At 37.3% G+C, this 15000-nt stretch overlaps 1 protein-coding gene across 11 annotated transcripts in view; it reads right to left on the reverse strand.

Moving 5' to 3' along the window:
• The window catches only part of LOC144970722 (inactive tyrosine-protein kinase transmembrane receptor ROR1-like), a 518496-nt gene that overhangs the window by 109001 nt on the left and 394495 nt on the right, over positions 1-15000 (reverse strand). The window lies entirely within an intron of this gene.

Genomic DNA, 15000 nt, shown 5'->3' on the forward strand with positions numbered 1-15000 from the left:
CTTCAAAATATACAAAGTTTCCTTGTATAGAAAAGTGAATGTGTTTGTGTATGTATGTGTTGTGTGAGTGTATGTATGTATGTGTGTGTATGTGAGAGAGAGAGAGAGACAGAGATAGATAGATATATAAATAGATAGACAGATAGATAGATAGATAGATAGACAGATAGATAGATAGATAGATAGAGAGAGAGAGAGAGAGAGAGAGAGAGAGAGAGAGAGAGAGAGAGAGAGAGAGAGAGAGAGAATTGGCTGGCTCTTAGAAAACTAAGATTTTCAATTGAATTATCAGATTTTTTTTTGTGAGCCTTATTCACAACATTCCAAAAATAATTTAAGCCCCAAAACACACATGACAACAGATAGGGTATTGGTTATATAAAACAGATGGAGAGAGAGAGAGAGAGAGAGAGAGAGAGAGAGAGAGAGAGAGACATACACACAGAGATAGTGAGAGAGATAGTGCGTGTGTGTTTGTGTATTTGTACGTGTGTGTGTGAGAGAGAGAGACACACACACACATACACATACACACAGAGATAGTGAGAGAGATAGTGTGTGTGTGTCTGTGTGTGTGTCTGTGAGAGAGAGAGAGGGAGAGAGAGAGGAAGAGAGAGAGAGAGAGAGAGACATACACCCACATACATACAGAGATAGTGAGAGAGATAGTGCCTGTGTGTTTGTGTGTTTGTACGTGTGTGTGTGTGAGAGAGAGAGAGAGGGAGAGAGAGATAGAGAGAGAGAGGGAGAGAGAGAGAGAGAGAGAGAGAGAGAGAGAGAGAGAGAGGGCTATTATATATAGCATCGAGGCTTGGGCTAGGTTTATAGTATAAGTCAAAGTCTGTAACAGCTGGTACGTAGTTTGAATGTCAGGTTACGCTGTCCATCCACGGTGGTGACCACTGCATTTCGATGCTATTAATACTATTATATCAGAAAGAATTGATTGGATGGATAACCAGCCCAAGCACAGCAGCTGTGTATTGGTGTGTACAAATTATTTGTATCCAAATATTTCCTTCATGTAATCTCTGTTTAGGTTTGTTAATTGGAAATTATATGTTAATTAATGTATGAGATGTATTGACAATTGCCTAAATTTTTTTTTAAAAACCCTTTGAGCTTGAGCTTGAAACTTTGAGAGAGGACCCAGTGTGTCGTAGTGATATTCCGACAACCAATTTATGTCAAACACCGACAATGGAAGGGTACGCTATAAAAGATCCCATTATAATTATTTAAAATTTTTAAAAAATATTTTAAAAAATTTATTTATTATTTGTGTGTCTTTGTGTGTGTGTGTATGTGTGTGTGTGTACTTTGACAATGACACAAAGAAAATCAAAGCAGGCATTTGCGTACTGAACTAAGGTAGCGATCAACAGTAAGCGCTGTTACTGGTTCATGATCAATATCTGAAATTTGGTATCGGTTAAATAAAAGATGCTTATCATAATTATGCAAGAAACGTGAACGGAAGAGTCAATTATCTACCTTATTGCTGTTCTCTGAAAAAAATTACATTAAAAAATTTGGCCAGAAAAATCGTCCTTCAACTATTAACTATCGACCGATTGAAATGATTATTCAAACCTGGGACTTCAAAGAAGTCTTCACGAGGGTACCATGTTGGAAAGTATTTGACAAGGTCAGGATTAATATAATCGATCGATATTTGAAGGACGAGTTTTTCTGGCCAAATTTGTAAATATATGTTTTTTTTTTCAAGGTAGGTGAGGGTCGACAGGACATAGGTCAAATTTGACATGGTGATTTTCAATAAGTGTCATAAATTAATCCTTAATGCAATAAAATACCGGATGGCGATAATAATAATAAATGTTGATTAGCATAACGGTCAGATGGACAGAATTCTGATTGTGCGTTGAAAAAACACAATTTTTAAAATTTTGGCCAGAAAAGTGACCCTTCAAATATCGATCGAATAAAATGACCCTCGTCTTGTCAAAAACTCCCAAATCTCGGATTGCACGGAAATATTCTAGAACGTCCCAGGTTCAAGAGTTTTTAGCACGATGAGGGTCATTTTAATGGATCGGTAATTCAAGGACGAGATTTCTGGCCAATATTTGAAAATGTGTGTTTTTGTCAGAGTAGGGCAGCATGAGTTTATATTCCTGTATGATAAGTACGACGGTGATTGTTGTATTAGGCTCGGACGGTAGCCTTGGTACTTTTACTTTTATGGACAGGTTTTATTGATGACGGGCGTTTAAGTAAAATAATCACCAGTTATGGCCGCCGTATCAATAGAATCATAATAGAATATATAAATATATATAACATATAGATAGAATGCGCTTGGCAAGGAGTTCACAACATTGCCATCCGGAAGTATAACGGACCAACACACAAACTCTGTGTAACCATGAACTTTTATAGTCTGGTTAATACAGTTTAGTGAGAACAACTCACAAACGCGGATGGCAAAAACAATAACAAAGGCCTGAGTGACGTCATCGGCATACTATCTATAAAATGATTGGCTCCCGAATGCAATGATAGGGATATTAAGAATAATCATTTTAAAAATGATACTTAGGATGTTTCTTAATATAATTTTTGCTATCATGCATTCTCCACCTATTAATAATAAAAGGGTAATAGTTGGGCAACTAGGACTGTTGCTGTCCTCTTTGTGAAAACGTTTGGGTCTGCACTTCTAAACAGATATAAAAGTTAAAATAAGAAAGGTTAACTCACTCAACCCTAACACCGTATCCGTAGTTTACCCTAGTTACTTTTACCCCATGACAATGTATTACATTTTTCTGAGACAAATTATAGGTGTAGTATCAAAGCTAGTGTTTTTAGTTTTTACATGTTAATGGTAGTTGAATAAAACTATCTATGTACATGCTCATTTTAAATACATTTTTTTCTCCAATTTTGAAAAGTAGCAAAAATCTCTGGGATTGAGTGAGTTAATAAAAGCCTAAACTCCTCCACATTCTTGACTTTTCTCCCCCAAACCTCTCTAAAACATGCAAACACACAAATACAAACACACACACATATAAACAGAATTCTTTCACACACATAGACTTACACTCACCCGCCACCTTTTACACACAAACACACACAAACACACACGCATAAACAGAATACTTTCACTCACCCGCCCCCTTTACACGTACACGTACACACACACACACACACACACACACACACACATAAACAGAATACTTTCACACACATAGACTTTCACTCACCCCCCCCCCCTTTCACACACACACATACACACAAACACATAAACACACAAACGCCAGATGGTGCATATCACACGTTATTAAAGAACCTTGGCATCAACAGCACGTGCCAACCTTCAAAGACGAATTAACGACGACCGTGGTTCCATTCCACCAGCGCCTGTCGACAGAGGCCCCACTCCCCTTGACCAACAGTTTACTAACCAAACTCCCGGGAGTGGTAAACCAAGGGGAACCACTAAACCAACAGACCATCGTCCATCCAGGAGCCGCCATCTAACGAGCCCATCAACCCTGACTGACCAATACATTCATGTCCACTCCCATTAAAATCAACGTATCTGCTTCATGCCCGCTGGTCAGTGCAGACAGACAAACGCCAAGCTCTTTTCCATAATTTAATTAAATTATTTAATGCAAACGTTGCTGCTTGAAGCTCGAAGAAATAAACCATAACAGGTAAATGGAAAGGTAGAATCAATTTTTATTAACAAAGACAGATAATGTGGACGTTTCGAGTTTCCCCTTTGTAACAAAACATAATGAATCCGTCTTTAGTGTTTCATTCATCGTGTTTTGTAGCCAAAGGGGAAACCCGAAACGTCCACATTATCTATTTTCCTTTATTAAATCCAAGAGTCCATTCCATTTACTTGTTGTTAAAATTACTTTACAAAATATTCCCCCGAAACATTTATTGATAAACTCAAAAAGCTTTTTTAAAAAATTCTTCAAGTTATTTGTTTTTTGTTTTAATGGAACTCTCAAAAGTTAGGATACATTAAAATGCAAAAAAGATAATAAAAAGACAAACAAACCAATAAATATAATAAATAAATTCATTTATAAAAATGAATATAAATATATAACAAAATATCAAATAAATAGAATATAATAGAATATATAATTAATTAATTGATTGTCGAATTCATAAAGAGTTTATCAAGGACGAGCCTTATTAAGATGCTCAATAAGCTAACAAATTAAAAGGATACCTTTAATTCAAAATGATAATAAAATGGAATCTTGACGGCGGCCTATAATGTTTTTTTTTTTTTATTGGACAAAATTTAATTTGCTTGACACGGAATTTTACGTCCTTATAACAATACGATCTCGCGGTGATGATGGTAAAGATGATGTAGAAATCAGTTAATTAAAGTTTGAACTTTCACCAAATAATATGACGGTTTTACCAAAACCATGCACACATTCTAAAACCTTTTGTCAACCCCTGGTGTTTCCATAAAGAAATTAATTTTATTCTTCAGTACACTAATAACGTAAAATATTTTGACCAGAAAACTCGTCCTTCAAATATCAATCGGTTAAAATGACCCTCACCTTGACAAAACTATAAAACCAGGGACGTCGCCAGGTTTGGGAGATTTTGACAAGATGGAGTTTATTTTAATCGATTGATATTTGAAGGACGAGTTTTCTGGCCAAAATTTAAAAAAATGTGTTGCTTTTCTTTTTTTCAGAGAAGGGCAGATTAATTATTGTACCTTGGGCAAGTTTATCTCCGCTGATGCTCGTTAAGGGTGGAAGTCCCTGGCTTTTAAAACCCTTCACCACCATCATTTACACCACTATCACTACTCGTATTATCCCTAGAGGGTGGGATGTGAGTATGTGCCTGTCCGTGTGTGTGTGTGTGTGTGTGTGTGTGTGTGTGTGTTTGTGTGTGTGTGCTAGTTTGTGGGTAGGTAGGTGTGACGGGAGGAGGGAGGAGGGGCATTAACTTCAAAAGAGAATCTTCTAAATTTACACATAATATCCATCCTCACGTCATTCATTCCTCAGATCCTGCCCACTCCCCAACCCTTCCCCCCCCCCCCCCCCCCCCCCACTCCTCTCCCCCTTCCTCTCATCAGCCCTCCCACCAAAGTTATCAACATACAGTCTGATAACAAGATATGAAGTGAGTAGAAAAGTGCCAGAAGACAATAGAGAATAAAAATTTTTTTCGCGGCGGTGGTGGGTTTGAACCTGCGACCTTATTGGTACGACAACTCCGCCTGGCAGGTGAGAGCGTGGCTCTACCGTGTGAGCTATCCACGAACACAAAATATTCGTTTCAAACCCAAAGTCATTTCTAGATCCCTCTCTCACCCACTTCTTGAGATCGCCGATTCGTTCACCACCATCGCGAAGTAATTTTGACCAGCAGTTAAGCTTAATAGCCAATATTCTCATCACAAACATATAACATAGAAACGATTGAGACATGGAGTATGCTCAGGTGTATGGGTGAATTTTTAATTCAGAAAAGTGAGTGGAGCAGGCACTTATGTTGGTAACAACAAGATATGAAGTGAGTAGAAAAGTGCCAGAAGACAATAGAGAATAAAATTTTTTTTCGCGGCGGTGGTGGGGTTTGAACCTGCGACCTTATTGGTACGACAACTCCGCCTGGCAGGTGAGAGCGTGGCTCTACCGTGTGAGCTATCCACGAACACAAAATATTCGTTTCAAACCCAAAGTCATTTCTAGATCCCTCTCTCACCCACTTCTTGAGATCGCCGATTCGTTCACCACCATCGCGAAGTAATTTTGACCAGCAGTTAAGCTTAATAGCCAATATTCTCATCACAAACATATAACATAGAAACGATTGAGACATGGAGTATGCTCCGTGTATGGGGTGAATTTTTAATTCAGAAAAGTGAGTGGAGCAGGCACTTATGTTGGTAACAACAAGATATGAAGTGAGTAGAAAAGTGCCAGAAGACAATAGAGAATAAAAATTTTTTTTCGCGGCGGTGGTGGGTTTGAACCTGCGACCTTATTGGTACGACAACTCCGCCTGGCAGGTGAGAGCGTGGCTCTACCGTGTGAGCTATCCACGAACACAAAATATTCGTTTCAAACCCAAAGTCATTTCTAGATCCCTCTCTCACCCACTTCTTGAGATCGATGGACGAACCTGGAGCATACTCAATGTCTCAATCGTTTCTATGTTATATGTTTGTGATGAGAATATTGGCTATTAAGCTTAACTGCTGGTCAAAATTACTTCGCGATGGTGGTGAACGAATCGGCGATCTCAAGAAGTGGGTGAGAGAGGGATCTAGAAATGACTTTGGGTTTGAAACGAATATTTTGTGTTCGTGGATAGCTCACACGGTAGAGCCACGCTCTCACCTGCCAGGCGGAGTTGTCGTACCAATAAGGTCGCAGGTTCAAACCCCACCACCGCCGCGAAAAAAAAAATTTTTATTCTCTATTGTCTTCTGGCACTTTTCTACTCACTTCATATCTTGTTGTTACCAACATAAGTGCCTGCTCCACTCACTTTTCTCAACATACAGTCTAAAACCTGCATCCCGTTAATTAATATCTCAATCTGATATTCAGGAACCGTAACCTAATTATAATAATTACTATAACTACTAAAAGCGACAGCTCAGTTGATAGAGCACTCGCTCCACACGCAAAGTCATTGGGATCGATCCCCGGGGTGAAGTCGAGATTTTTTTCTGACCCCACTCTGCACCTAACAGTGATTGAGTAGCTGGGTCTGTTAGATCCGTTGGAAAGTACGTTGTGATAGACTAGCGTCCTACCCAAAAGGTAGCAAAGAATCACTATTGTCTGATCCAGGTATTAGAAACCGGGATAAACTCCGGCTACATCATGGGCCAAATGGCTCTGAATGACAACGACTACTTAAAACTAATCATTAAAACAAACAATAAAATTGATTCCTGCATTAAAAAAACAACAACTTGAGATTATTATATAGCGCAATATCCACTAACGTGCTCAAAGCGCTTTACAAAGGGTCTCTGACCAACAGCACCCGCAACATATAGAACGAAACGTGACGCCTGTTAGGCGATTTTACAATTTTTCCGACAGATACAACGCTGTTAATGGCCAGGTACTCATTTTACACCTGGTTACGGTGAGAGAATGTGAGTAAAGGGTCTTTCCCAAGGATTCAACTATTCGCTAAGCGAGGATCGAACCCAGGACCTTCCGATCCGAAAGCGAGTGACATACCACTAGACCACATAGCCGCACGATAACAAGAGTCTTATGAAATGGGAGCTTCAATTTAATCAACGCAGACAGATGATGTGAACGTTTCGGGTTTCCTTTTTGTTAACAAAATATGATGAATGATATCATTTGCAATATGATATGAAAAAAAACTATATACTGATAGTAAGTAGTAACGACTACACGCAGACAGATGATGTGGACGTTTCGGGTTTCCCCTTTGTTAACAAAATATGATGAATGATATCATTTGCAATATGATATGAAAAAAACTATATACTAATAATAAGTAGGAACGACTATAAGCAAATTATTTTAAACAAATAATGAAGTCCTCTTAATTTTATTTTCTATTATCATTATTATTTTTATAATTAGATATTTCTACCTCTTTTCTTCCCATACTCTAAAATTAATAAGACGTGCCTTGTCAAATCAATGCCACGAAATGCCACGCACAGTCAGCCACCCACTCAACTCAACATAATGTGATCAATATTATTGTCACTCACAGTATACCGAGTGTTTATCTATAGATAAAAAACAAACAATCATACAACAAAAAAAAAACACCCATCAAATAAAAACAACGACAAAAAACAACCCCGGCCAAAAAAAAAAACAACAAAAAATAAACAGACAAACCTTACACACACAAAAAAATACCCCCCCCCAAAAAAAAAAAAAAAAAAAAAAAAAAAAAAAAACAAAAACAAAAAAAAAAAACAAAAACAAAAACAAAAAAACAAAACAAAAAACAATAAAAAACCCCCAAAAGAATACAAAACAAAAATTATGCTAGACAATTTGTGATTTAGTTTCTCAAACCAGACCGGTCCGTCTTGCTCTGTAGCAACAACTTCCAAATCCTTAGACATGTCAGAAGAAATCACGGATCGGACCAAGGCGATTGTTCCCCAACTAACATACCACTATTCAAGACATACCAAGCAGTTCTCCATGATTACATTATCCTAAACCAACGTGTCCATATTTGGAGGTCCGATAACCGTACGCAGTCATAGTTTCAGAGTACTTCCATGAGTCTATAACAATATGGGTTATCAAGTATTCAGATGGGTGGCTCGATGGGTTTACTAGATCTGTCGGAAAGTACCTTGCAATAGACTAACGTCCTATCCAAAGAGTAGCAAGCAAGCAATTGGTAACAACAAGATATGAAGTGAGTAGAAAAGTGCCAGAAGACAATAGAGAATAAAAATTTTTTTCGCGGCGGTGGTGGGGTTTGAACCTGCGACCTTATTGGTACGACAACTCCGCCTGGCAGGTGAGAGCGTGGCTCTACCGTGTGAGCTATCCACGAACACAAAAATATTCGTTTCAAACTCAAAGTCATTTCTAGATCCCTCTCTCACCCACTTCTTGAGACCGCCGATTCGTTCACCACCATCGCGAAGTAATTTTGACCAGCAGTTAAGCTTAATAGCCAATATTCTCATCACAAACATATAACATAGAAACGATTGAGACATTGAGTATGCTCCGGTGTATGGGGTGAATTTTTAATTCAGAAAAGTGAGTGGAGCAGGCACTTATGTTGGTAACAACAAGATATGAAGTGAGTAGAAAAGTGCCAGAAGACAATAGAGAATAAAAATTTTTTTCGCGGCGGTGGTGGGGTTTGAACCTGCGACCTTATTGGTACGACAACTCCGCCTGGCAAGCAATTGCCATTGTCCGTTCTACGCTATAGAAATCGGGAAAATCCCCAGCTCCATAGACCAATTTTTGGGAATCCAGCTGGAAGAGCACACGACGTCTCAAAAACAAAGGAACCTAGATAGAAAAAAACAATTTGGGTTATCAGACTTCCAAATAAGTACACGTCACCTCGCACAAAAGAGCCAGAGATAATAACTGCTCTATAGTAACAGCTTCCAAATCCCTTGAGAAATGTCTGAAGATATCATGGATACCTAAGGGGTATCGGACCATAGTTACGGTTCCCTACCCACCACACCATCAAGACATATCATGCATTTTCGCCCTTTCCCCTCTCCGATAAAAATTACCCAAGACAGATCAATGGTCATTAGTCAGAGAGATGTCAGAGCAAAGGGGAGATAACCTCGTGCCAAATGCCGTATCTGGACACGGTTATGGAGACCTACAATGCCGGTTATTCGCAACAGACAGACCGACCACCACCACGACGACCACCACCCACATCACAATAACCACCAGTCCTGTATCAATGCCAACTTACTGGTCTGCGATCCTATCATTAGCCTTTTTAACGTATCAACTATCAATTTATAACATGTTTATCGCTGCCAACTCTTGAAGATCTCCCCCCCCCCCCCCCCCACAAAAAAAAAAACAAAAAAAAAAAAAAAAAAAACCACCCCAAAAAAACAAACAAACAAAAAAATTAAGCAACCAAACTTGAGCGTTTACGAAGCGCAATATTCACAAAACGCGCTCAAAGCGCTTTACAAGGGGTCCCTAGCCAATAGCAACACTTAGCATATAGGACGAGACATGATGCCTGTTAGACGATGTAACCATTTTTTTTTCAGACAGAGACAACGCTATTAACGCCCAGGTACTCAATGTACACCTGAGTACGATGAGAGATAATAATTTGAGTAAAGAGTTTTTTTCAAAAGTGGTTCATGACCACACGATATGAGAGCGAGTGTCTTACCACAAGACCACAACCAATCAATAAATTAAAAAGCAACACAAAACAAACCATAAAAAAAAAGAGAAAAGAAACATAATTTTCTAATTTTTAAATTGATTTTTGTTTTTAGCTGAAGAAGGGTCTTGAGTCGCAAACGTTTCGTGATTAGTATTCTGTTCTTTATTTTTTAAAAAAAGTAATTAAAATTGAGCTTTATATAGCGCAATATCCACTAAACGTGCTTTACCAGGGGTCCCTGGTCAACAGCAACATTTAGCATGTAGAACGGGACATGTCGTTAAAACATTTCCCTTTAAAACATTTGTTACTTTCTTCGATGTTCTCTACCTTCCCCGACATGTCATTGAGACCAAATTTGCTATAATGGTAAAAAAACAAAAAACAAAACCAGAGCTGCCTACGTGAAATTTCAAGAATTCGTAATTTCCAAGAAACAAACAAAAGAAAGTTTCATTTTAAATATACTAGCTTCACAAATAAACAATTTGCATTTAGCATTATTCAAAAAGAATGCTCCAAGGGACTGAATATAGGTTCTGAGGAACTAAACTCTCCTTTTCAAAAAAATGTATTGAGTCAAAGAGACCTATGCAGCTCTGTAGCTGTAGCAAAACATTCGTATTTCTACGATTTTTACATTGTACTTGGCAGGTCTGAACAAACTGAACAAAAAGTCCGGAGTGACCAGATGTAGAGTTTTGGCACCAGCTGTAAAACTGTCGTTATCGGCCAATTTATGTTTATCCTCTGGCCATCGATACTACTATCTGGACATTGCTCGCATCTCGGACATCACATTGCTTGGACTTTAGAGGCGTCAGGTGGGAGCGTGGTCTTCAATCGGATACCAACAATAATACAATACAATACAATACAATCAATACAAGTGAAGGTGTAAATTGAAAGGCTTTGGGTGGAAACAGTACAGACAATGGACGTTTCGGGTACAACCCTTCGTCAGAAAAACAATAAACAAAAAAAGGAACGTTGAAAACAAAACAAAAATGTTTACTTTATTTGTTTCCAATGTTGCAATGTTAATTGTTTTGCTGATGAAGGGTTTGTAATTCGAAACATCCATTGTCTGTACTGTTCCCATCCGAATTTTTTCCATTGTCACCTTATCGGTAGTATTTTCACGATCCCAGGTTTCAGGCAACACTCGCTGCTCTCTACAATACAATACAAGATGGCCATAGTCGAAAAAAAAAAAAGGACAAAAAAATGTTAACTTTTATAACTTTCGATAATAGTTTTAAGGTTATGATTTACATGACAATGTGTTGTTGATAACTCGACATGGAGATTTACTGACGTCATGAAATGCCGCATCGAGGAACTTGACAACAAAGCAATAAACTGTAATAAATTTACGGTAATACAGGGCGTTAGTAAAACATAAATTAGTATGCACATACAAATGATGTACAATTAATTATACGGGCGGTGATTTTTTAGTTGTTGTAGCTTCGAGTAAAAATGCCAGTTTATGTACAGTTTTATATGTTGCGCATATCATATCTTCAATACAATCGTCATAAACTCTCACTGGCCCTGTCCAAAAGTTAATAAAACAGAGCTGCTTAACTGATTTGTTAGATTTTCATAATAAGCATGTTTGTCATTAAGCTACGTACGTACCTCCAGAGAAAACGATTAATTTTACTTATGACCAGGACAAGACAACCTTTCAAATAGTGTGTAAATCTCGTTAACCAGTTTAATGCCGTACTCTGTAAAAACTCGTATTTAAAAAAAAAATTGGCCAGAAAACTCGTCCTTCAAATATCAATCGATATAAATGAACCTCATTTTGTCAAAACCACTCAAACCTGGGAGTTTCGTGAAGACTTCCTTGACGTCCTAAGTTTGAGAGATTTCCACAAGATGAGGGGTTATTATAATATATCTACACCTGAGTCGACAGAGGTAAGGTTTGTAAAGTGCCTTGCTCAAGGATAACATGTAGGGAGCATATTTTTTTCAAGATCACTGTCACCCATCTGGCTACTGATCACGATCAGTTTGGCTGATGTGACGAGATGAGACTTGTACCACCGAGCCGTGCGTGGATCCACAAAAAGATATTAATCATCATAGGTAAAGTATTTACAAGACAAATCTTCATGAATACATTTCATCAATGAGATTTTGTTGGTTTTTTTTTTTCCCTAGTGCCCTAATAACTGTATTTTACCAGAATTGGTTGGACGAGATGTATTCATCCGCACGAACAATAACATAGCAAGAGTTAGTTGAACTTTGAGCAGGGCAAATAACCACAGCAAAATCCGCGTTATTGAAATAGTTCTGTTTTTCCTTTATCAAACTCAACGGAGCATAATGTATAAACTTCGGGGAAATAAATTGTGTCTTTTTCACGTTAACTCACTCAACCCTAACACCGACTATATCCGTAGTTTACACTGTTAAACTTTACCCCATGCCTATTATTACATTTAATGAAACAAATATAGCGTAGTATCAAAGCTAATGTTTTAGTTTGCAATTAATGGAAGTTGAATAAAACTATCTATGCACATGCTCAATTTTAATACATTTTTTTTCTATTTTTTAAAAGTAGCAAAAATCGCTAGGATTGAGTGAGTTCCAACAGGAGCTAGAAAAGGATGAAAGTTTCTTTTCCCGACATTAAAATTTTATTAGGATTCGTGTCTTTAAAACAAATTCCTTCGTGAACCATTTTGACAACTAGGTCTAACAATATTTAAAAACAATATGAAGCTTCAAATTAATAAGAATCTCTCTCATTCTCTCTGTCTGTCTGTCTGTCTCTCTCTCTCTCTCTCTCTCTCTCTCTCTCTCTCTCTCTCTCTCTCCTTCCCTACCCACAAACACACAAACACATACGCATATATATATATATATATATATATATATATAATATATATATATATATATATATATATATATATATATATATACATATAAAAATCATTCAAACAACTATCAATTAATCTAACTCTATGAAGCTCCTCACTCACTCTCTCTCTCTCTCTCTCTCTCTCTCTCTCTCTCTCTAGCTCTCTCTCTCTCTCTCTCTATCTATCTATCTATATATCTATTTGTCTATCTATCTAACTATATCTCGTTCTCTTTATCTCTGTCTCATCTATTTCGTTTCATTCAAATCTCTTGTTCAATGACAAATAAATTATTAAGCCCACAGCACTGTCTCTCCCTGTAATTCTCACAGGCACAATCACAGACCAAAATATGCAATCACGTACAACAGATGCACACTTAAACACACACACACACACACATACACACACACATAAATACACAATACACACACAAATACTTCCTTACAAAGTCAATTCACATACACACAACACATTAACCAAAGACACACAAAACTCCAATAATCTATTATACAGCATAATTTCCCCTTTGTTTAGAAAGAACATCATACACAGACAAATTACCGAGGGAAGCTATAAAACAAACATCAAAACAGGCAATAACAATAATAATAAATGCACATGACATGCCAAGATCGAATATTATTCATATTATAGGGAAGATGTTATTCATTCGCCGCACACATCCCTTCATTTACTCATCCTATTACCATTATAATCATCATCATCATCATCTGTATTATCTATTAAGTTCCCGTTTCCATAACCCTTCACCATTTATAACTGTAGCCGTCGCAATGCCATTTCAGATTGCAGCATCATGAATCATCGTCAATGTCGTCGCTGCTGTCGTTGTCCTTATCGTCATCACCATTATCATCATCATCATCATCATCAACATCATCAATATCATCACCACAGTCATCATTTTCATTTTAATAAGGACAGTTATGCCTGTTGTGAACATGCCCGCTATTCAAATGATCAAATTGCTGCTGTCACCTACAATAACCTACCAACTCCACCCCCCCCCCCCCCAAAAAAAAAAACAAAAAAAAAAACAAACAAAAAAAACAAAAAAAAACAAACAAAAACAAAAAACAAAAAAAAAAACCAAAAAACACCCAATCCCCCTCCCCCCCCCCCCCCCCCCCCCCCCCCAAAAAAAAAAAAAAATAAAGAAGCAAAACGAACAAACAAACACACAATAAAAAAAAAAACATAAACATATATAAAAGTTGAATGTATTATATTTTTAAAAAACGTTTTGTCGGTACATGGCGTCTGGTCCAAATCGTATCCTTATGATTCGTAGCTCTGCAGTACGAGGACCCCCAAAAAATCAACATGAACATGGAAACCTGAGTAAGGTTGCCGGTTTGGCGTTTTTCATCCCCAATTTTCAAAGGACTTGGCGTTTATATTGATTTTATTTTATTTTTATTCATTTTTTTTTCGTCTCTGTTTTTTTTTGTTTTTGTTGATTTTCAATTTTATTTTTTTTCAAAAGCTGTTATGAATTTAACAACTGAAATTGGCAATTGGGCATATTAAAATATTGTTTGTGTGTATATGTGTGTGTGTGAGTGTGTGTGTGTGTGTCAAAATATGTTAATTTTACCTTATAATAGACAAAGACACAAAGATGTCACAAAATGTACTAATTTCCACCCTTAAACTGGAAAAATCGGACAATGTGACAATTCCAAGGCTGATAAGAAACTAAGTGTTTATTTAAACTTTTATTTGCAGGTCGTTAGATAAGTGATGCCAAATACAAATATAATAATAAATCACTTGGCATTTTATTTTTTAATTATTATTATTTTTTTTTTTACAACGAATTAATTTTTGGCATTTTATGGAAAAATAATCTGGCAACTGGAAACCTGAGCCGATTTCGAGGTTTTGAGTGAGAGAGAAAGCAAGGAAAATCCCTCTGTTGTGAGAAGGGCAAATACCCGAACGTAAGACAAGTGGTATCAAGTAATATGGCCGTTCTTCGTGTGTGCATAGCACCGGGTTAAGTGTCATTCACACTTGCCTCGGAGACGAAGTCCTCGAGAAATGACGGAATCAACACACTCGATGAATGCGGGGGTCACCAAGGGTCATGTGGGGTCATAAGAGGTTGGATTAATTTATAATGAGTTCACAGTCGATAATAAATAACTGAAAACACGTGTATGAAACAGTGCCAAATAAAGCA

This window comes from Berghia stephanieae, chromosome 1, assembly GCF_034508935.2.
Source record: "Berghia stephanieae isolate SIO BIC M18660-M18661 chromosome 1, UCSD_Bste_1.3, whole genome shotgun sequence".
In the NCBI taxonomy this organism is placed as follows: Eukaryota; Metazoa; Mollusca; class Gastropoda; order Nudibranchia; family Aeolidiidae; genus Berghia; species Berghia stephanieae.